Source organism: Theropithecus gelada, chromosome 2 (genome assembly GCF_003255815.1).
Source record: "Theropithecus gelada isolate Dixy chromosome 2, Tgel_1.0, whole genome shotgun sequence".
Classification (NCBI taxonomy): Eukaryota; Metazoa; Chordata; class Mammalia; order Primates; family Cercopithecidae; genus Theropithecus; species Theropithecus gelada.
Window position 1 is genome coordinate 26,021,892 of NC_037669.1, and position 22,192 is coordinate 26,044,083.

A 22,192-nucleotide genomic window follows, 5' to 3' on the forward strand; every position below is an offset into this window, starting at 1 on the left:
ACCTCTGCCTCCCAGGTTTAAGTGATTCTTCTACCTCAGCCTCTGGAGTAACTGGGATTACAGGCATGTGCCAATATGCCCAGCTAAGTTTTATAGTTATAGTAGAGACAGGGTTTCTCCATATTGGTCAGGCTGATCTCGAACTCCTGACCTCAGGTGATCCACCCACCTCAGCCTAGCAAAGTACTGGGATTACAGGCGTGAGTCACCACGCCCGACCCAACCAGACAATATTTTTCATGTATCTACAACATTCAAAAATTATTTGTGATACATTTTTGTTAGAAAAAAGCAAAGTACAGCATATGACTGTTTCCTATGTTATATCATTAGAGATGACCACTATTAATGTTTTGGTTTGTAAACTGTTATAGACAGATAGATACTTCCAGTCATTTATTAAATTAGCTAATAAATAGGCTTACTAAATTCACCAAATTCCTAATATCTTTATTCCTCCTATCTATCTGGCATAACACATCCAATATTTAGCAAAGATTATTGTTTCTACCTTTTAAATGCAGTAGTCCACTCTTATCTGTAGTTTTGCTTTCCATGGCTTCAGTTACCTGTGGTGGACCCAGTTTGAAAATACTGCATACAATAAGCTATTGAGAAAGAGAGAGAGAGAGAGATCAAATTCACATAACTTTTATTATAGCATCTGATTATAATTGTTCTATTTCATTATTTGTCATTGTTAATCTCTTACTGTGCCTAATTTATAGATATAAATTAGATACCTATATACCTGTATAGGAAAAACCATAGTGTAGGGTTCAGTATTATTTGTGGTTTCAGGCATCCACTTAGGGTTTTGGAACATATCCCCTGAACATAAAGGGGAACTCCTGAATATCTAGCACCTAACCAATTCCCTGCACCAATCCACATCCTAGTCTAAATCATTGTCATCTATCAGTAATGCAATAGCCTTCTAGCTGCCCTCTCTGCTTCCATTCTTGACTGCTACAGACCATTCTTCACATAACCATCCAGTGAGTATTTTAAAACATGAGTTATATGGCTCTTCTGCTTTCTTCCATCCAAAAACTTTTCATGTGACTCAAAGTAGAGGCATCATTACAATGACCTAGAGGAACTGCATGATTAATTCTTAGCCATTTCATAACCTCAGATCCATTGTGGAAACAATGGAATAACGGCAATGAAATTAGAAAGCAAAACACAAAATTCCTGTTTATAGCACATGCTGTGACTAAAAGAAAATTTATAATACCTCTGAGCACCTCCCTGTCCCCAGCCCCTAGTTCCTTGGGGTTTTTAAATTGAATTTCACAGCTTTTCTGGGACCTGAACTCCCTTGAAACTTGAGAATGAAGTGGTTGTTAAGGCTTTTGTGCCTAGAAGGAGGGTTTCTTGGCTGAGGAATACCTAAATAAGCTTTGAAGAAAGGTGTATTAATCTACTTAAGCTACCATAACAAAATACCACAGACTGAGTGGCTTAAGTAACAGGAAATTATTTTCTCAGAGTGCTGGAGGCTAGAAGTCCAAGATCAGGGTGCCAGCAGGGTTGGTTTCCCGTGGGGCCTTCTCCTTGGGTTGCAGACGGCCGCCATCTTGCTGTGTGTCCTCACATAGCCTTTCCTGTGTGCTCCCCAGGAGCATCTCTTCCTCTTCTTATAAAGATGCCAGTCCTATGGGATTAACTCCCCACCTTTGTGAACTCACTTAACCTTTATTACTTGTTTACTGTATCTCAAATACAGTCACATTGAAGTAGGACTTCAACATATGAGTTTTGAGGGAATAAAATTCAGTCCATATAACAAAAGACTTTTGCATAAGGAAGTGAGGAGGAGTCTGAGAAAGCAGTCTGACAGCTGGGGACTGAGAAAGTGCCTGACTGGGTGAGGGAAGCCCACAGCAGATGGGCATATTGGTGCTAGGAACCTCAGGAGAAGGTTGGTAAATCTCCTACCACCTGTGTTTATTTCCCCAGACTTTCAAATCTAAGCAGCTGCTGTTTATCATTTCTCCCTCCTCTCGTCTGGCAAAAAACTTGACAAAAGGCACAGGCTGTTTACCCTGACAGCGTTCTTTAAGGACAATCTCAAGGCATAGTTTCCCTTGCCTAGCAACATAGAAATACCTGGCGAAAATGTAAATGTTGACCTTGGAGACCTATTTCAGACCTACTGAGTCAGAATCTCTAGGGTTGGGTCCCCAAAAGTAGAAGCCAAACCAAGTATCCGAGGTGTTACTACACACAGAAAAGTTCCAGAACCACTGCAGAGTTTTGGACAAATCACTATCTTGCTATGTTACATACAATTAAAGTGTTAATTATAGTTGTCTTCCTGCATGCCTGCCTTGCTTTCTTCCTTCTCTCTTTCCTTCCTTCTTTCTTCTCTTTATTCCTTCATTTCTTTCCCGCTTAAAGTCCCAAGTAAGGACTTTAAAATAATATGTGTATTTTATAGAAAAATCAAGTTAGTATTCTATTTATTAATGTATCTACAGTAGCTGTCAGAGTATAAAGAAATGAATCCATCCTAGCAGCTTGGGGTGAGGCGAAAAGCACATGTCAGAGAAGGGTTATAGATCATAGGATTTCTGAATGGAAAAAAAAAAAACAAAACATGATTAGAGTGAGGCAGCATTGTGGTCAGAAGACGCTGGTCTCACCGTCAGTTAAGAGTATGTAGTTTCGGCTGCGCGCAGTGGCTCAGGCCTGTAATCCCAGTACTTTAGGAGGCCGAGGCGGGTAGATCAAAGATCAGGAGTTTGAGACCAGCCTGGCCAATATGGTGAAACCCCAACTCTACTAAAAATACAAAAATTAGTTGGGCGTGGTGGCAGGTGCCTGTAATCCCAGTTAGTTGGAGGCTGAGGCAGGAGAATCGCTTGAACCCGGGAGGTGGTGGTTGCAGTGAGCCAAGATGATGCCACTGCACTCCAGCCTGGGCGACACAGCCAGATGCAGTTCCTTTGTTGAAAAGAGGATGGAAAGTTTGGAAAGGAAAAAATGAAACAAAAATGTGTAAGGTACTTTCCGTTTCTCTCTTTTTTCTTTCTTTTTCTTTTTTTTCCAGTTCCTGTTTGTGTTTAGAAGCCCCGAGGCAGAAGAGTTCTTCTGTGGAGGAAGTAGCCTCCAGCTTGTGCATTTGCAAGACTTCAGCTTGTTGATAAGGGCATCTTATCCTCAGGAGGGTCAGATGAGTTACTTAGAAGGAACTTTTTTTTTTTTTTTTGCCTCCTGAGCCCTAGGGCTGGTAGTATCAAGCATCATAGATAAACAAGTAATACTTTTCAGCCGGGAAGATAAATTTCGGTTTAGAAAAGTAGTCTAATCAGTTCAAACTGAGTCCTTCTGATTACTAGAATTCCTAGATAGCATGTGTGATTTAAAAATAGCTTTTCTGACAGGTCCTTCCAATCTCATGTTATTGCAGAATTGCATTATTGCACAAAGGCTTTCTGATGTATGGATTTATCCAAGCCCCTTAAGCATAATTTGGAAATGGGATGAGGCAGGAGTGGAGGCAATATCTCCTGCTCTTTAGTTGACCCAGAAAAAAAAATACAATTTCAAGTGATTTGGCTATCTGAGGGAGCTTCTCTTTGCCCTGCCACCTAGCTCTCATGACCTCAATTCCACTCATTAAGTGCAGCCCAGGCAGCCTGTCTGAAGGCTGTCAGCTTAGGGTTTATCCCAGGAGATTCATTACAAAGAATCAAAGATCGTGCATAACTAGCTAAGGCTAAACTCCAGGCAAACCATAATTACACAGCTGAGGTCCAGAAAGAATTATGTATATGGGCACATTGCCCCAGGTCTTCCAGACTTCCCAAGTCATCAATGCAGGGGATTCCAGTGGTTCCGTCATTCAGGGCATGGCCTTCAGTCCGTTTGTTTCTCTGTACTAATTTTCTCCCTAAGACGATGTGTCCAATATGTTGCCATTTGAGTAAAGTTCCTAAATTATTCTTTTGATTAATGGCCTTCTTGTCTGGAAATGGAATTCCTAACATCACTTCAGGCATCTCTGACTCTAAAAATGTACTTCACAGACCAGTGGTGTCAGCAACACTTGGGGAATTGTTAGAAATGCAAATTCTTATACCTCATTCCAGGCCTACCAAATAAAAATATTAGAGAGTGGAGCCCACTGATCTGTGTTTTAACACATCTTCAGGTGATTCATACATGCTAAAGTTTCAGAAGCACTGCTCTAAACCCTAACAACCCACCTTTCTGAACTTACCATATTCCATTTCCTCTCCACTTATAAATTTGACCATAGTTACCTAAATTATCTCTATACTTTGTTATCCCTTCGTCTGTTTATGGCATTTTGTTTGAGGACTAAATTCTTATTTATTTATTTTTATTTATTTATTTATTTTTTTTGAGACAGAGTCTCACTCTGTCACCCAGGCTGGAGTGCAGTGGCGCGATCTCGGCTCACTACAAGCTCCCTCTCCCGGGTTCACGCCATTCTCCTGCCTCAGCCTCCTGAGTAGCTGGGACTACAGGTGCCCGCCGCAACACCCGGCAAATTTTTTTGTGTTTTTAGTAGAGACAGGGTTTCACTGTGTTAGACAGCATGGTCTCGATCTCCTGACCTCATGATCCACCCGCCTTGGCCTCTGAAAGTGCTGGAATTACAGTCATGAGCCACCGCACCTGGCCATTTTTTTTTTTTAAACTTGCCCAAATTCCTAAGAGGTTTGAGGAGTCATGTCCTACAAGTCATAAATTACCATCAGATGGGTTTTATGTAACCCCATGTATCGTGACTTACTTTCCAACCTGACTCTGTCATAACATAGGAGACAAGGAAGAAAATAAAGATATTTTACCCCAAAATATGTTTCTTTGCCCATATGTTGAAATGGCCCTGCAAAGTTGTCCTTTTGTGGGAGAAAATTTGTCTCTGTGAAAAATCTCTATTAACACAGAGATCTTTTTCTTCTAGGTCCTCCCACTCCTAAAGAGATTAACTAGAAGTCTAGCACATTTTAAAGATCTGAATAGAAAGCATTTGTCATCTATTGTCTCTAAGGACAGCCACTATAAGACATCAAAAAAACTTTGGTCTCCACAATCTTTTATCTTTACCTGAACATTTCCCAAGTCTTCTATCATTCCAGGTCTTCAGATAAACTCAACCAGTCGTCAACCAGAAATGTTTAAATTTACCTATGACCTGGAAGCCCCTCCACTGCTTGGAGTTGTCCTGCCTTTCTGGACCAAACCAATGTATTTCTTTTTTTCTTTTTTTTGAAATAGAGTTTCGCTCTATCGCTCAGGCTTGAATGCAGTGGTGTAATCTCGGCTCACTGCAAGCTCTGCCTCCCAGGTTCACACCATTCTCCTGCCTCAGTCTCCTGAGTAGCTGGGACTACAGGCGCCCGCCACCACGCCCGGATAATTTTTTGCATTTTTAGTAGAAATGGGGTTTCACCGTATTAGCCAGGATGGTCTCAATCTGACCTCATGATCCACCCCCTTGGGTCTCCCAAAATGCTGGGACCACAAGCTGAGCCACCGCGCCCAGCCAACCAATGTATTTCTTAAATGTATTTGATTGATGTCTCATGCCTCCCTAAAATGTATGAAACCAAGCTGCACCCTAACCACCTTGGGAACATGTTCTTAAGACCTCCTGAGGGCTGTGTCATGGGCCACGGTCACTCATATTTGGCTCAGAATAAATCTTTTCACATATTTTACGAAGTTTGACTCTTCCTTGACACTTTTGACTTTAATATTATTATTATTATTATTATTATTATTATTATTTGTGAGACAGAGTCTCTGTCGTCAGGCTGAAGTGCATTGGCGCGATCTCGGATCACTGCAAACTTTGACTCCTGGGTTCAAATAATTCTCCTGCCTCAGCCTCCCGAGTAGAGGCGCACCACCATGCCCAGCTAACTTTTGTATTTTTAGTAGAGACGGGTTTTCACTGTGTTGTCCAGGATGGTCGCCATCTCTTGACCTTGTGATCAGCCCACCTCGGCCTCCCAAAGTGCAGGGATTACAGGTGTGAGCCACCGCACCCATCCTTTACTGAAATATTCTTAAAGGCCCAGCTCAAATATTATCCTTTTCCCTCCAGGTTTTTTAACCTCTGCACTGTTGACATTTGGAGAGGGCAGTGATTTGATTTTTTGTTTGTTTGTTTATGTATTTTTAGAGACAGGAGCTGACTCTGTCACCCATACTGGAATGCAGTGGCATGATTGTAGCTCACTGCAGCCTTGAACTTCTGAGCTCAAGTGATCTTCCTGCCTCAGCTTCTTGAGTTAACTGGGACTACAAATGCACACCACTACGCCTGGCTAATTGAGATAATTTGTCACCGTGGGCAGCTATCTATGCATTCTTAAGTAGTAACCCCCTGTTGTGACTATCAAAAATGTATCCAGATATTACCAAATGTCAACTAGGGAAAAAAGTCTCCTTTGGTTAGGCACCACCAGTTTACCCAGTCATTCTATCATTTACTCCATATCCCAAAGCCAGACTAAATTTCTCCCTTCTGTATGCTTCTAGAAAAATTGGGCTGTATTCTTTTGCTAAATCAGATTCAGAGAGTCGTATATTTTAAATAAATAAAAAAGGGTTTACACACACACACACGTACACACATACATCAAACTTCATCTTTTGTAATGCCACTTATGCCACTTTTTCATTAATGCAAAAAACTAATCATTTACCATCATTCAAATGTCACATAATTCGGCATAATTGGTTTCCCAGAGCAGAAAGGTTAGACTGGGAGTAGTTAGGAGCTGTTCTTCAACCTTCCTTGAATGTGAGATAGATGTGACTGGGGGATAAGATCCAGTTACGTGGGCAGAATAAGGTGGCTGGGGCACAGGGCATGGGACAATGGGATGGTTAATTTTATGTGTCAACATTGAGGGTGTTTTTGCATAAGATTAACATTTAAACAGAAGATTTTCCTCCAGAATGTGGGTGGGCCTCATTCAATCAATTGAAGGACTAAATAGAACAAGCAGGGGGACTTCTTCAGCCCACTGCCTGGAACTGCACCTTTGGCTCTGTTTCACCTCTAGCCTACTGGCCCGCACTGCAGATTCTGGAATTGCCAGCCTCCAAAATCATGGGAGCCAATTCTTTGTAATAAATCTGTATTTCTTTATATACATATACACATCCTATTGGTTGTTTCTATGAAGAACGCTGACTACTACAGAAATCTGTGGAAAGTTGGTAGTTGAAGCTGGCAGAAAGCATCGAAGGGTCCAATACAGAAGAATAAGGTTTTATTGAACGTCTTGGGGGACATAGCCATAGAGATTTCAGAAAGAGGAGGCATTTAGAAATTCAGGCAGTTAATTGACATCAGAGTAGTCTTTCAGCAGGTAGGAATGCCCCCAACCCTCTTTTATTTATGGAAACTGGCAAATGAGGTATGAGTCCAAAGACTTGCCAGGACAGTAACTTGGATCAGGAAACACATGATGGATTGAGGCTTAGATTCCTAAAGAAGAAGTTAGATAATGAATAAAGAAACTTTTTATTACATGATATTGGATATGTCATAATTGTTATAAGAACCAGTAAGCAGTAATACTAATAGTGACTTTTGCAGAGTGAACACTGGAGTCAGAAAATCACAGCAGCTGTTCACACCTGTCTGCATAGTACATGATGATTTATCAGTGATAACCCTAACCTATTACTTTTGAGAGGGGACAATAATTAGCTGCTAACTTGTTGTTGTTCCTGAAAATGTCCTTGTAATTTGTAAAATCCCAACCGATAAAGCTCTCCTTTTTGCGGGAAAACAGAAAACTCATTTATTTGTTCAAAGCATTTTCTAAAATTAATGTATTTTAATGTTTGACTTATGAGGGAAAAAATCCTTCTCTGTATCATACCCAAAATATTATCAAAGATCACTGTTAAATATCATAAATCTCAATTATAATTAGTCATATTGAGTTTAATAACAATATCGATCTCTTGACTACTTTGAACTATTAACAATATGTTTCTGAAGGAGTTATCTTATTTGTAGTAAGAAATTATTTCCAGCTTCACACTGCTTTCTTTCTCTACAATAACACCAATAGAATACCAACAAATACCAACCTGTTCTATGTGCTACCAGTTTCCTTTTCTCCACCTACTCAGTCATTTTTCTCTTTAGTTGGGGAATGTTATAACAATCACTCTTCCCTGTTGTCACAGAATTTTAAAAATCTGTCCCCAAACTGAAAAAAACAAAAAAGCAAAAAGATTGTGAAAGAATGATAAAAATACAGATTCCTGGGTCATACCTTCAAGTTTCTGATTCAGGAAATCTGGAATGGGCCTAAGATTTGTCTTTTCACCCAACATGCTAGGTAACTCTGACGCGAAGATTTAAGAACCATGGCTTGAGAATCATTGGTGTAAGCAGTAGTCCCTGTTCCTAATATACTAACTGTTACTAAGATACTTACAATATGCAGCAGACAAAACGTCAAAGATTTTGGTATCAACATACTCTAGGTAGAGAACATAACTACAAAGGGAAAAGCAACCGGTTTTAACCACTAACTTGACTCTCTTTTTCTCCCTACTCCTTTAAAATCCTTCTGCTTCTCTTTTTCCTTTCTTTCACAGCCTCCTCAAAGTTATAGCTGTTTGAGAAGACTTAAAACACTCAGCAAAAAAGACTCCACTTCAATTCTTTTCAATTATTACTTTTATTCAGTTTGGGTACCAAAACTGATACTAAAATATAACTTCAAATTATTAATTAAAACAACAGATAAAATATTTAATTTTCAAAAAAAGGCAATTCGTATACCCATTTTTCAACCTGCTTGATGCTATTCAAGGAAGATTTGTATATTACCGCTCCACAAATTTAACATTCATAAGTTTAATGCGTGGGAGCAGCACATTTCAGTGTGTAAGCCAGAATGATTACTTGTAGGAAAAGGGGAAGAAGATTCCTGAAAACTCCGTGCTCCTAATGTGAGCATGGTACCAGGCCAAAGAATGAATAACACTTCCAAGAAAAATAATTAGCAGCAGGCAAAGCCAGAAAAGCATCAGCAATGGGAAAATCACAAACACGAAGACACAGACAGTAGATTGAGAAATTTTCGGGACAGTTTATGCCTACATAATAATATATTTAGATATAATGAGTACTCCACAGCAAAATAATTAGTTCACTGGGCTTAACAGAAGATGGTGGTCACTACTGAGAGACAGGACTAGCTGGATTTCCTAGGCCTACTAAGAATTCCTAAGCCTAGCTGGGGAAGGTGACTGCACCCACCTTTAAGCATGGGGCTTGTAACTCAGCTCACACTCGACCAATCAGGTAGTAAAGAGAGCTCACTAAAATATCAATTAGGTTAAAAGCAGGAGGTAAAGAAATAGTCAATCATCTATAGCCTGAGAGCACAGGGGGAGGGACAATTATTGGGATATAAATCCAAGCATTCCAGCTGGCAGTGGCAACCCCCTTTGGGTCCCCTCCCATTATATGGGAACTCTGTTTTCACTCTGTTAAATTTTGCAACTGCACACTCTTCTGGTCCGTGTTTCTTCCAGCTTGAGCTGAGCTTTTCCTTGCCGACCAGCACTGCTGATCACGGCTGTTGCAGACCCGCCACTGACTTCCGCCCCTCCGGGTCCTACAGGGTGTCCGCTGCACTTCTGATCCAGCTAGGCGTCCACTGCTGCTCCCGATCAGGCTAGAGGCTAGCCATTGTTCCCATGCAGCTAAGTGCCTGGTTCTGTCCTAATCGAACTGAACACTAGTCGCTGGGTTCCATGGTTCTCTTTCGTGACCCATGGCTTCTAATAGAGCTATAACACTCACCGCGTGGCCCAAAGTTACATTCCTGGGAATTGTGAGGCCAAGAACCCCAGGTCAAAAAACAAAAAGGCTTGCCACCATCTTGGAAGTGGCCTGCTACCATCTTGGGAGTGGCCTGCCACCATCTTGGGAGCCCTAAGAACAAAGACCCGCTGGTAACACTACTAGAAGAGAGACAATGTTGGTTTTTAAGAACAATAAAAATAGTCTGTGTATTAGTTTGCTAGGGTTGCTGTAGCAAGGTGCAACAGACTGGTGGCTTAACCAACAGAAGTGAATTTCCTCATGGTTCTAGGGGCTAGAGGTCTCAGATAAAGGTGATGGCAGGGTTTTTTTTTTTTTTTTTTTTTTTTCTCCCTCTGAGGTCCCTCCTCTTGGCTTGCAGATGGCTGTCTTCTGTGTCTTCACAGTGTCTTTCCTCTGTACTTGTCTGTGTTCAAATTTCCTCTTTTTATAAGGATACAAGTCATATTGGATTATAGTGCACCCAAATGGCCTTATTTTAATTTAATTACCCCTTTAAAGACCCTATTTCCAAATACAGTTACCTTCTGAGGTACTAGTGTTAGGACTTCAACATATACATTTTGTGGGGACATAATTCAGTCCACAACAGCCTGTCACAAAGTTGTGTCTTCTGGTATCACCAAAATATGCACTAGCTAGGTAAACAAAGTCTTGAAACTCGAGTCTTTCATGAATTGTGAATTCCATCACTTCAGTTTTAGAATATCAAAATGCCTGTCACAGTTATTCCAGTTGCAGCTTTCTCCCACTCTATCCTGCTCCTGTCACTTTGTCCAACAGAAATCTTGGCATAATAGCAGTTCAGCTCCCACAGACAGGCAACAGGGCAGGAACAGCACATAAGACTTAATTTACTGCAGTCAAGCATTTAGACAGCCCAGCAATGCTGGAAGATTGATTTATTGCCAGCAAACTCACAGAGGTGCCATAGTGATGACTTGTCTTATGGGGGATGATAAAAGTTCATGGTTATGTACACTGTGCTATCCACTGTCAGTGAGGGGTAGAAGGAAGGAGAATAGATACCATTTGGTCCTTTGCAAAGAAGTGTGGAGATTCACCGAGCCCTTCTAATGTGCTAGGTAATGTGTTAAGCCTCTTACACACACAAATACCCCATTTAATCCAAGCAATAGACTTCTAAAGTTGATAGGTTGTTATTACCACTTTACAGATTTGTAAAGTCAAGGTTTAGTAACTTGCCCAGAAGCATCTAGATTTTAAAAACAGCTTTATTAAAGTGATAGGCAATAAAGTGCACATATTCAAAATGTGCAATCTGATACATTTTGACATGTGTATACATCTGTAAACCACCAACACAATCAAGGTATTGAACTTATCCATCACCCTCCAAAGTTCTGTCATGTGTCTAACCCCTCCTTCCTGCACTACCCTCCTTCAACACGCATATCCCCAGGCAATACTGATCTGTGCTCTATCACTATACATTGACATGCATACCCTGGAATATTTTTTTTATTCAACTTTATTTCCCTTGTTTTACTGCCTTTAGCAGGGCAAAAGTAGGGCTTACCTTGTTCAACTTCTGTCTTTTGTTGCCTGACGTCAAGTGTGATGAAGAACACTTACTCCACATATTTTGTCTGGTTTTAATGGTGGTTTCAAGTAGGAGACTCAGTCTAGTCCCTGTTACTCTATGTTGACTGAGAGCTTCTGTCTATCTGTTATATAGATTTTAAGTAACAAAGTGGAGCTGGAAGCCAAGTCTCTCCTATCTACTACCATATACTAACAGTCATGATCAGAGCAAAGGGGCCTAGACCCCCATTTCAATGTCCTTCAGCCTCACACCACCTTTCTGTGATTTTTATTTCCCAAAATACTGTCTCTTGGAGTTTATTACTGCCTTCTAAATAAATTCATATGTCAACATACAGTATTCTTTTTCTGTATCCTCTGTTTAAGACCAGTCTTGGTTATATGTTGGGTGTAATTAAGTGAGAAATTGCTAGAAAATAATGTCATTTTGTGACTCTCTTAAGGGTCCAACTAGACTGGGAAAAATAGTGAAACTGCAAAAAATAAAAATAAATAAAAATAACAAAAAAGTTAGCTGGGTGTGGTGGCACACACATATATTCCCAGCTACTTGAGAGGCTGAGGCAAGAAGATCACTTGAGCCCAGGAGTTAGAGGCTGCAGTGAATTTAACTAAAAATTTTATTAATTATTCAAAAAATGTTCTAAAGAAGAAAAAGATGTTAGAAATTGGTTAAACATTATTTAATCAAACACACACACTGACTGCAAAAATATCTGTAAAAAATGACATTTATTATGTAAATATTAGAAATATGTCTTAAATTCAGGTATAATTTTTATCTGACAGACTTGAGAATTTATATTTTATGGTTCATTACGATGGTTGCCATTCACAGACACAAAAACACAACTTACCCCCGCCAAGGGGAAAACTCACATATTAAGAATCTTCTCATTGATTTCCAAATACCCATGTACATGAATATTTTTTTAAATAGCAAGCTTCTCTATTTCTATAGAACAACAGGTACACCTGAACCCAGGCTACCATCTGTAGTAACACATGGATTTTTACATGTTCATAGAACTGAAAAGCATTTAACGAAATCTCTTATTAAGGCAGTGAGGAGACCACAGATAAGTTGTGTTTTATGGCCTTCATTGTTACTGATTCCTTTGCAAAAGTTGTTAATGACTTATCTTTGAAAATACATATCTTTGGCCAGGCATGGTGGCTCACGCCTGTAATCCCAGCACTTTGGGAGGCCGAGGCAGGTGGATCACGAGGTCAGGAGCTCGAGACCAGCCTGGCCAGTATGGTGAAACCTCGTCTCTACTAAAAATACAAAAATTAGCCAGGCTTGGTGGCGTGCACCTGTAGTCCCAGTTACTCGGGAGACTGAGGCAGAAGAATCGCTTGGACCCAGGAGAGGGAGGTTGCAGTGAACTGAGATCATGTCACTGCACTCCAGCTTGGGTGACAGAGTGAGACTCTCTCAAAAAAAAAGAAAAGAAAATACTTATCCTTAGGCTGGGTGCAGTGGCTCACGTCTATAATCCCAGCACTTTGGGAGGCTGAGGTGGGTGGATCTCTTCAGGTCGGGAGTTTGAGACCAGCCTGACCAACATGGAGAAATCCCATCTCTACTAAAAATACAAAATTAACTGGGATTGGTGGCGCGTGCCTGTAATCCCAGCTAATTGGGAGGCTGAGACTTGAACCCGGGAGGCAGAGGTTGCAGTGAGCCGAGATTGTGCCATTGCACTCCAGCCTGGGCAACAAGAACGAAACTCCAATTTATTAAAAAAAAAAAAGAAAGAAAATACATATTCAATTACTCTATTAGAGTAATTGAAGCCTTTAGTTTGAGGGGGGAAAAAACAAGAAAAGTATAGGGCAAACTAAAAAAGGAACTACATAGCCACAGGACAGATGCATTGTGAAAATGTTTGGTAATATAAGTTAGAACATAGTTCAAGCTTCTGTTGGTCACATACTAGCTTATAATCTTAGACAGTCACTATGCCTCTTTTAACCTTGAGATTGATAAAAGGATGAAATAAGGTAATAGATATGAAGGCACTTTGGAAACTGTTAACCATGATAGACAGAGTAATTAAAACTTTTTTTTGACCTAATGTATTTTAAATTTCATTAAGTCAGAGAATATCTAATTAGCCACTATATCCCCAGCATTATCAAGAGTGCCAACATATGGTCACTTCTCAATATATATTTTTTGAATGAAGGAATAAATACATGGATGCATAAATCTCATCTCTTGCCATTCCCTATCTTTCATGTTCAAGCCCAGCCACACATATCAATTTACCAGTTCTGAGCCCTATCTCGTTTTTTTCTGACTTTGGTCCCTTTGCACATACTATTTTCTGTGCCTGAGTGCTCCCACTACCTTCACTGGCTGGCTGACACCGTCTTTCAAACTCACTCCAGGTGTCAACCCCTTCAGGGAGCTTTCTTTTACTGTCCACCATCTGAAACTTGCACTTCTGTCACTCCACTGCACTCACATTCTGAGGTAACTCTGCCATTGGGGTTTCACAATGCTCACTTCTGCCCCAGACACATTCACTCTTTTGTTTCTCTACCAAGCCTTAAGCTTCCAGAGAATAGACTTTTAGACTTGCGTCTTGAGAGGCTACATATGGTGTGTGGCATTTAGACAATGGCCAATTCATAACCATAATAATAAATAATTATTTAATAAACAAACTCCCTGATGCTGGGAATAATCTATTTGACATCTTTAACATCTACTACTAAGTTTGGTGCAGCTCTAAATAAGAGACACTAAGTTAATATTAAATAGCTAATTCATTGTTCATTTATTTTACCTAATACCTATGAATAGCTTCCTATTCTATTCCCCAATTTATGTAGCTTTCTTCCTTGTATTATTCTTATGCATTATAAAAATCTCGTACTAGTTCATTCTTATGCTGCTATAAGGACATACCTGAGACTGGGTAATTTATAAAGGAAAGAGGTGTAATTGACTCACAGTTCCGTAGGGAGGGGTGGCCTCAGGAAACTCACAATCACGGTGGAAGGGGAAGCAAACATGTCCTTCTTCACAGGGTGGCAGAAGGGAGAAGAATGAGAGCTGAGTGAAGGGGGAAGCCCAGTTTAAAACCATCAGATCTCGTGAGAACTTACTATCACAGGAATAGCATGGGGAGAACTGCCGCCATAATTCAATTACCTGCCATTGAGGCCCTCCCATGACAGGTGCGGATTATGGGAACTACAATTTAAGATGAGATTTGAGTGGGGACATAGCCGAATCATATCATTCTGCCTGATCCCTCCCAAATCTCAGGTCCTCACATTTCACAACATAGTCATGCCCTTCCAACAGTCTCCCAAAGTCTTAACTCGTTCCAGCATTAACTCAAAAGTCCAAGTCCACAGTCTCCTTTGGGACAAGGCAAGTCCCTTCCACCTATGAGCCTGTTAAATCAAAAACAAGTTAGTTACTTCCTAGATACAATGAAAGTACAGACAGTGGGTAAATACACCAATTCTAAATGGGAGAAATTGGCCAAAACAAAGGGGCTACAGGCCCCATGCAAGTTCGAAATTCAATGAGGCAGTAATTAAATCTTAAACCTTCGAAATAATCTCCTTTGACTCCATGTCTCATATCCAGGTCACACTGATGCAATAGGTGGGCTCTCAAGGGCCTTCAATACCTCTGCCCCTGTGTCTTTGCAGGTACAGCCCTCCTCCCAGCTGCTTTCATGGGTGGACATTGAGTGTCTGCAGCTTTTCCAAATGCACAGTGCAAACTGCCAGTAGATCTAACATTCTGGGGACTAGAGAATGGTAGCCCTCTTCTTGCAGCTGCACTAGGCAGTGCCCCAGTGGGGACACTGTGTGGGGCCTCCAACTCCACTTTTATGCTCTGCTTTCTCTTGAATGCTATGCCGCTTAGACTTCCCCCCCCACCCCACCAGATGCTCTAAATCATCTCTCTCAAGTTCAAAGTTCCACAGATCTCTAGGGAGGGGACAAAATGCCACCAGTCTTTTTGCTTAAGCATAACAAGAATCACCTTTGTTTCAGTTGCCAACAAGTTTCTCATCTCCACCTGAGACCACCTCAGCCTGGACGTTATTGTCCATACCACTATCATCATTTTGGTCAAAACAATTCAAGAAGTCTCTAGGAAGTTCCAAACTTTCTTGTGTCTTTCTGTCTTCTGAGCCCTCCAAAACTCTTTCAACCTCTGCCTGTTACCCAGTTCCAAAGTTGCTTGCACACTTTTGGGTATCTTTACAGCAACACCCCACTTCTGGTACCAATTTACTGTGTTAGCTCATTCTCACACTGCTATAAGGACATACCTGAGACTGGATAATTTAATAGGACACAGGTTTAATTGACTCACAGTTCCAGAGGGCTAGGGAATCCTCAGGAAACTTACAACCATGGCAGAAGGGGAAGCAAACATGTCCTTCTTCACAAGGCAGCAGAAGAAAGAATAATGAGAGCCAATCAAAGGGGGAAGCCCCTTATAAAACCACCAGATCTTGTAAGAACTTACTATCATGAAAATAGCATGGGGAAACTGCCCCCATGATTTCAATTACCTCCCACTGAGTGCCTCCCAAAACATGTGGAGATTATGGGAACTACAATTCAAGATGAGATATGAGTGGGGACACAGTCAAACCATATCAGATCTCTGTACAAGGGAAATATTCTGCAGGATGAGAAATGCCAAGGAATAAAAAATGGAACTACCAGTTATCTAGAGATTTATGTCCTTAACAATTTTTCTATTTTAAAAGGCTCAAAGAAATATTGAAGATAGGCAGACATTTCAAGTGCACTTATACGTCTCATTCTACCTGAAAACACACTTTTCCTAAAAGTCAGTAATTTAAATACAAACTGCTAGAAGTGCCCATTATATTTATATCCGTATATATATATTTTAAGGCAGTTCTTAGTTTTCTATATTAGTCTTCATTTTGTCTTCCTTTCCATTTGAAAAAAAAAATGGTAATATACTTTGGTTGTGATGTTTTAACTTTAAATTTATTGCTTACATTTTACTTGTGACAACGGTTTATGGGTGACATACATAAGAGATATATAATATGTATATTGTATACATTATATATATAATTTAAAAGTCACTTGCAACTTCAGGATATATGACTTTCTTTGCAAAAATATTTGAAATCTACAGAAAACAGATATTGAAAAAGCATGTTTATGAAGAAGTATTTCTTCCTTTGTGATATATTTGTAATACGTATTGCAATTATTGTCGTCCCTAAATTTGCCAAGATGATTGTAAAAAGTTCCAAAAATCTGAAGGGTAGCCTAATAGTATCTTCAGTTCCAGCCTCTGACAATCTGTGTAAATTTAGTGACAATTTAAAATGGCTAAGAAGATCTAGCATTCACTGCTTGAAAACAAAATTTGTTAATACAATTTTCAGTTCTTAGATGTTTCACCAGGTGTGTTTGACATTCTTGGGCAAAACAGGAAAATTAGTTGCTTTTAATGTAGGTGAAAGGATGCAGAGTAGCACACATATAAGATTAACAAGGTAGAAATCTAATATACAACACGAGGACCACAATTAATAAAATTATACTTTATTGAGGATTTTTGTCAAATAAGTAGACTTCATCTACTCTTGTCACCAAACAGGTAATTATGTGAAATTATAGTTACATTACTCTTTCACTATAGTAACCATTTTACTATTTATATGTATCCTCTGACATCATGCTGTAAACCTCAGATACAAACAATACAATTTATTTGAAAAAAGGCAATTAATTGCTTTAAGAACTATAGAATCATTAAGATTGATGTAATTCAATAGGGTGATTATCTAAAAATGCTTTTTTATAATTTTTATACCTCAATTATTATTCATTCAGCTGTAACCAAATGTGATATCTTAGCCATCTTTAAATAAAATTTGTTTAAAATGTGCCCTAATGATTTCTTAAATAACAGCTTTTAAATCTACTGAGACAGTTAGTAAGACAAAGTAGTTTAAAATAAAAATTTAAACCTTCAGAGAAACTCTGTGACAACTCTGACTAGGACTGAAATACATTGATCCCATTCTGTGCTAATGTAAATTGGCTAGAAACTTTCTAGGCATTTTCAGTGATTTTCCACTGAGATTTCTGACCTTTATCCAACAGAAGAATGAAATCTCCAAAGTGCAGAAATTTTTCCTCTCATTTCCTACCTTGTACAAAAATCCAAATCAAATGCTTGTCCCAGACGGTACATGTTGTTACTTTACGTAAGACTGAATTTTCTGGCACCTGTACATTTGGATTAACTCCTGAATGAGCACAATTGTCCTGAATTAGTGTGAAATATATTGGCTCAGTGAAATATGTTCCCTTTGAGGCATTTTCTTTGCTAGGGGAGCTGATATTAAGTAGGCCTTGCTATTTGATATTATTAATGGCATTTTAATGTAGAGTCAACCTCACTCATAGGTCTCGAGTGACCCTTAAAAAAGACCCTCACAAGAATAGAAATGTAAATGGATTGGTAGAATGAGGAAACTATGCTCCATTCTTCTCTCTTCATAGTGGCCCTCACTTTCATCTTTCATTTCCCTTAGCTACAGGGTACCCTCAGGAAATTCACCTGCTATATGCTGACCATAATAGCATTAATCAGAAGAATAAGAGATACTTACATGAAATAGATCTATTCATTTGAGCTAAAAATATGCATATTGTAATAAGATGTTTTATGCCTTCTTTGTACCAATTTTAAAATCACCAAAACTACCTTCAAAATGATGATTTTTAGATAACTAAGCAATGGAGGTCTGTTGTATCCTCAAGATGCGTGATTTTACTAAAGGAATAATAAATATAACAACTGAACACATATGACATTAGATAAAATACAACTAATGTGTTGAGTAAATTATGTCCTAAATATGAATGTATAAATATAACCTGGAATGAACCTATACTGATTAGTGCAGTGAAATGGAATAAAGGCTTCTGTACAAGAAATAATATATTGTAAAACTGAAGAAAAATCTTGGAGCCAGGGTGCTATGATCTGAATGTGTCTGTCCCCTCAAAATTCACACATTGAAAACTAATATCAATGCAATAATATTAAAAGGTGGGCAGTTTGGGAGGTGATTAGGTCACGAGGGCTCCGTCCTCATGTCCTCTATCCCATGAAAGAGGTTTATGGGACCCACTGTGCCCTCCTACCATGTGAGGACACATAGAAGACACCATCTATGAGGAATTGACCCTCATCAGACAATGAATCTGCTGGTGCCTTGATCTTGGACTTCCCAGCCCCTAGAATTGTGAGAAATAAATTTCTGTTGTTTATAAATTACTCATTCTAAGGTATTTTGTTGTAGCAGCAGGAACAGACTAAGATACAGGACCTTCAGTCCCAAGCTGTAGGCTTTTGACTTGATTTTTCAGGTAAGGATAAAAAACCTTTGTGCAAAGAGTGACGTGATCAAAGCAGCCAAGTATTTCACAGTCCTCAGCAATCTTCAAGTTCAACAGGGACTTTCTGTCATGCTGTGAAGCAAGATGCTTTTAATTCATACAGCTCTGGAAACCTCATGAAAGCACTTGATAAAGCTGATCATTTCAAATTGATTTTAAAATTCAGAAGTGCCACCTTGGGATTAATAGGTCTCCTTCAGTTTTAATCTCCAGCAAGATCCCAGCAGGCTCAGCTTGCTGAGATAGATGTACTCTCGAGGTGAAAATGAAAGACAGTAGGAGAGTTCACACGTTACACAGCAGAAAAGGTTGAGAGCGAGAAGTCAAGGTTAAGGGATGTGAGCACTGTCGACCTACTCACAATGAGAGAGGGAAGATAAAACCATGGTATATAATGACATAAGGAGATATTAAACAGAAGCCAGGGAACCATTATTTCTTCCTGACAAGGGGAAAGGAATAGGATATAATGGTCATGTGCTGCAGTAGGGAGTATTTAGGTCAAATACTGAGAAAATTTCAGCTTAAAGAACATTTAAACAAGTATTCACAGGAGGATTGAGACACCATTGTTACACTACATATTCAAGACAGAAACTTGGCATTCATTCTTCAAGAAAGATTAAACAGTAGTCCACTGCCTGCTAAACTTGACTGGGTGTCTTTTCATTTTTTAAAAAAACTTTACGTTTTATTATGGGAAGGTGGAGAGGGAGGGAGGCCACACAATATCAACCAAATTATTATAAACTTTCTCACCATATGGTTTTGATTGTACTGTCACTAACTAAAACAGAATTCATAAGCAAAGACTGACATTGTGGAGCTTTAGTCAGTGAGTTAAAAAAAATTAGCACAAATGCCTAGTAGGAACATTAGACACTGAATGAATATAAGCCTTGCAATTTTCAATGTCTTCTCATCTAATTTGATAGTATCTTTTCATCCACTAGTGGTTGGCATAAATCTCAGACTATAACTTGGGCATAAAAGAGGAATCCCTTTATTTTCTATTACCATTTAATTTCTGACTTTGTTATTTAGTGGGCCGTTGGGAAATGTTAACCTGAGTTCCTCCTAGGCCTCTTTCTCTTCTCCAGGTTTGGACCATGTTTTCTGAGACCTTATGCGTTGCCTCTGGCTCTTGGTCTCTGGTCCACCCTGAGGGTTACTCAGTGTCAGTTGTTCTGGTCTGCATGAGATATTGTTCCTGTCTGCCTGCTCTTTCAGGTCAAGAGACTCTTGACTACTCCTACTTTCAGGGGAGAGAGGAGCAAAAAAATGTGAGGATCTCAGTCCAAGTGAACAACCTGTGTGACATCCCTTAGGTAGGGAGGATCATAGTCCTGCTGAGAAACATAAAGAAGGCCAAGGTGGCTAGAGCTCAGAGAATCAAGGGAGAGAGACAGAATAAGCCCATGGGCCTGTTTACCTCGTCCCAGGATGTCACTGCTTGCTTCCTGACTCTGCCCACTAGTTATACTACTAGGGGACAGGCCCTGTTTCTGACTTCCCGAGAACCATAGCCCAGGATAATTTGTTTCTAGGATGATAGGATAGGTTCAGCCCCCATCTACCTCTTGCTTCTCCAAGACATATTTTTGAATTTCCCCAAATCCCCCCTGTCCTCATTACTTCCTTCAAAATCCTTGTAGTATTTTTCTAAGGGTCTCATGAGATGTACCCCAGACCTCTTCAGAGTCAATGTAATGAAGACTCATTCTAGTTGAAGGGCAGGAAGGGAAATATATCTAAGAAAAAATGTATGTTAATATCTCCACATATTGTCCAACCTTCATTTAATAGCAATAATTGAGTGCCAACAATATGCCAGGCACTGTGCTGTGAATACAGAGATGAGCAAAGCATTTGTGATGCCTTGGGATTTCTCATAGTCTTGTGGGATAATACAAGAAAGAAAAGAATTAATATGAGAATAAACTTATATTCAGAGCACTTTTTTATAGGCTTATTTAGATTTTTGAATTTTAGCATTAAATGGAGTCAAACTACTAGAAACCCTTCAGACCCTATTTTTATAAACATAGATTCTGTATGGCATGGGATCTTGGTGGTCACTTACTTTACTTCTTATGTGATGTCCAAACACCCTTAATATCACCAAGAAGTAATCACACAATCATTGCTTGATTTTCAGTTTTGCATAAGTCCATTCAATTTTTAACAGTTCTTTTTCTTAGAAATGTCTTTCTAATGATAACAATAATAAAAAATATACTCCTTATAATTGTATTTGCTGGCCCTTACTCTGCTTTCTGGAGTCAAAACAAATAAGTCTAACTTCTCTGACATTGTAGATGTCTTATAATTAATTATGGAGCTATGTTTGACACTAACATATTTCTCAAGAATTAGGTGCTTAACTAGATGGCCCCCAATGCAGACATTTATCATGATGATTTGCCTAGTAATGCCTCATAATTAATGTTTAAGAAATTGGATGTGGTTTGTTATTCTTTTTTGCATATTACTACATCATATAAAATGCATTATGATAGATGTTTTGAATTAGTATCATTAACATATTCACTTATGGTAGAAGAACTTTATTTGTAGCCAGAGACTCATAATCACATTTATAATATTTATGCTTTTGAAAACCCACATATATTTTGCTCACCAATTTGGAAGGTGTAGTAAATATAGTGAATATAGCTCAAACATAGTAAACACTAAAAAAATGCACTAAACTCTTGCACTAATAAACATTAAAGGAAAAAGTCAGGGAGTTAAGTCAGGGATACCTATGGTGGTAATAAATCTGGTGTAATCTCATCAGGGCAGGAAGTGTGGACTCTTAGTTTTGCAGTCCCAAAAACACAAACTTGTTAGCAACTCCAAATTGAGTAAGTTCTTGGAAATGCACTTTCATTAACCAGATTGTCAATATGTGAGAGGATGTGTACTTCAGAGACCATAGCCCAGGATAATTTGTTTCTAGGAGCAATGAAATAGCCTAAGCCCCCCTCTATCTCTTGTTTCTCTGATATGTATTTTTTATTTTAAAGAATTCCTTTTTTCTTTTCTTCCTTCACAACCTTTAAAGTATTTTTTAAAAGGTTAGAAGTTACCACATACCTCCTCTGAGTCGGTGTAATAGAGATCCAGCTTCTAGCTGAATGGAAGAAAAGGAGAGGGGAAAATCATATTTAGATTTGTGCAATATGAGATAGAGAGCCTCAGTACTTAGGATTCAGGGTACTACCTTTTCTATCTCAGGGCATCCAGAAGGCCAAAGAAATAACCAGATGCTGTGAGAAAGCATTAAGACTGTCACAGCCCCTGAAACTGCAAAGGAACCGATAA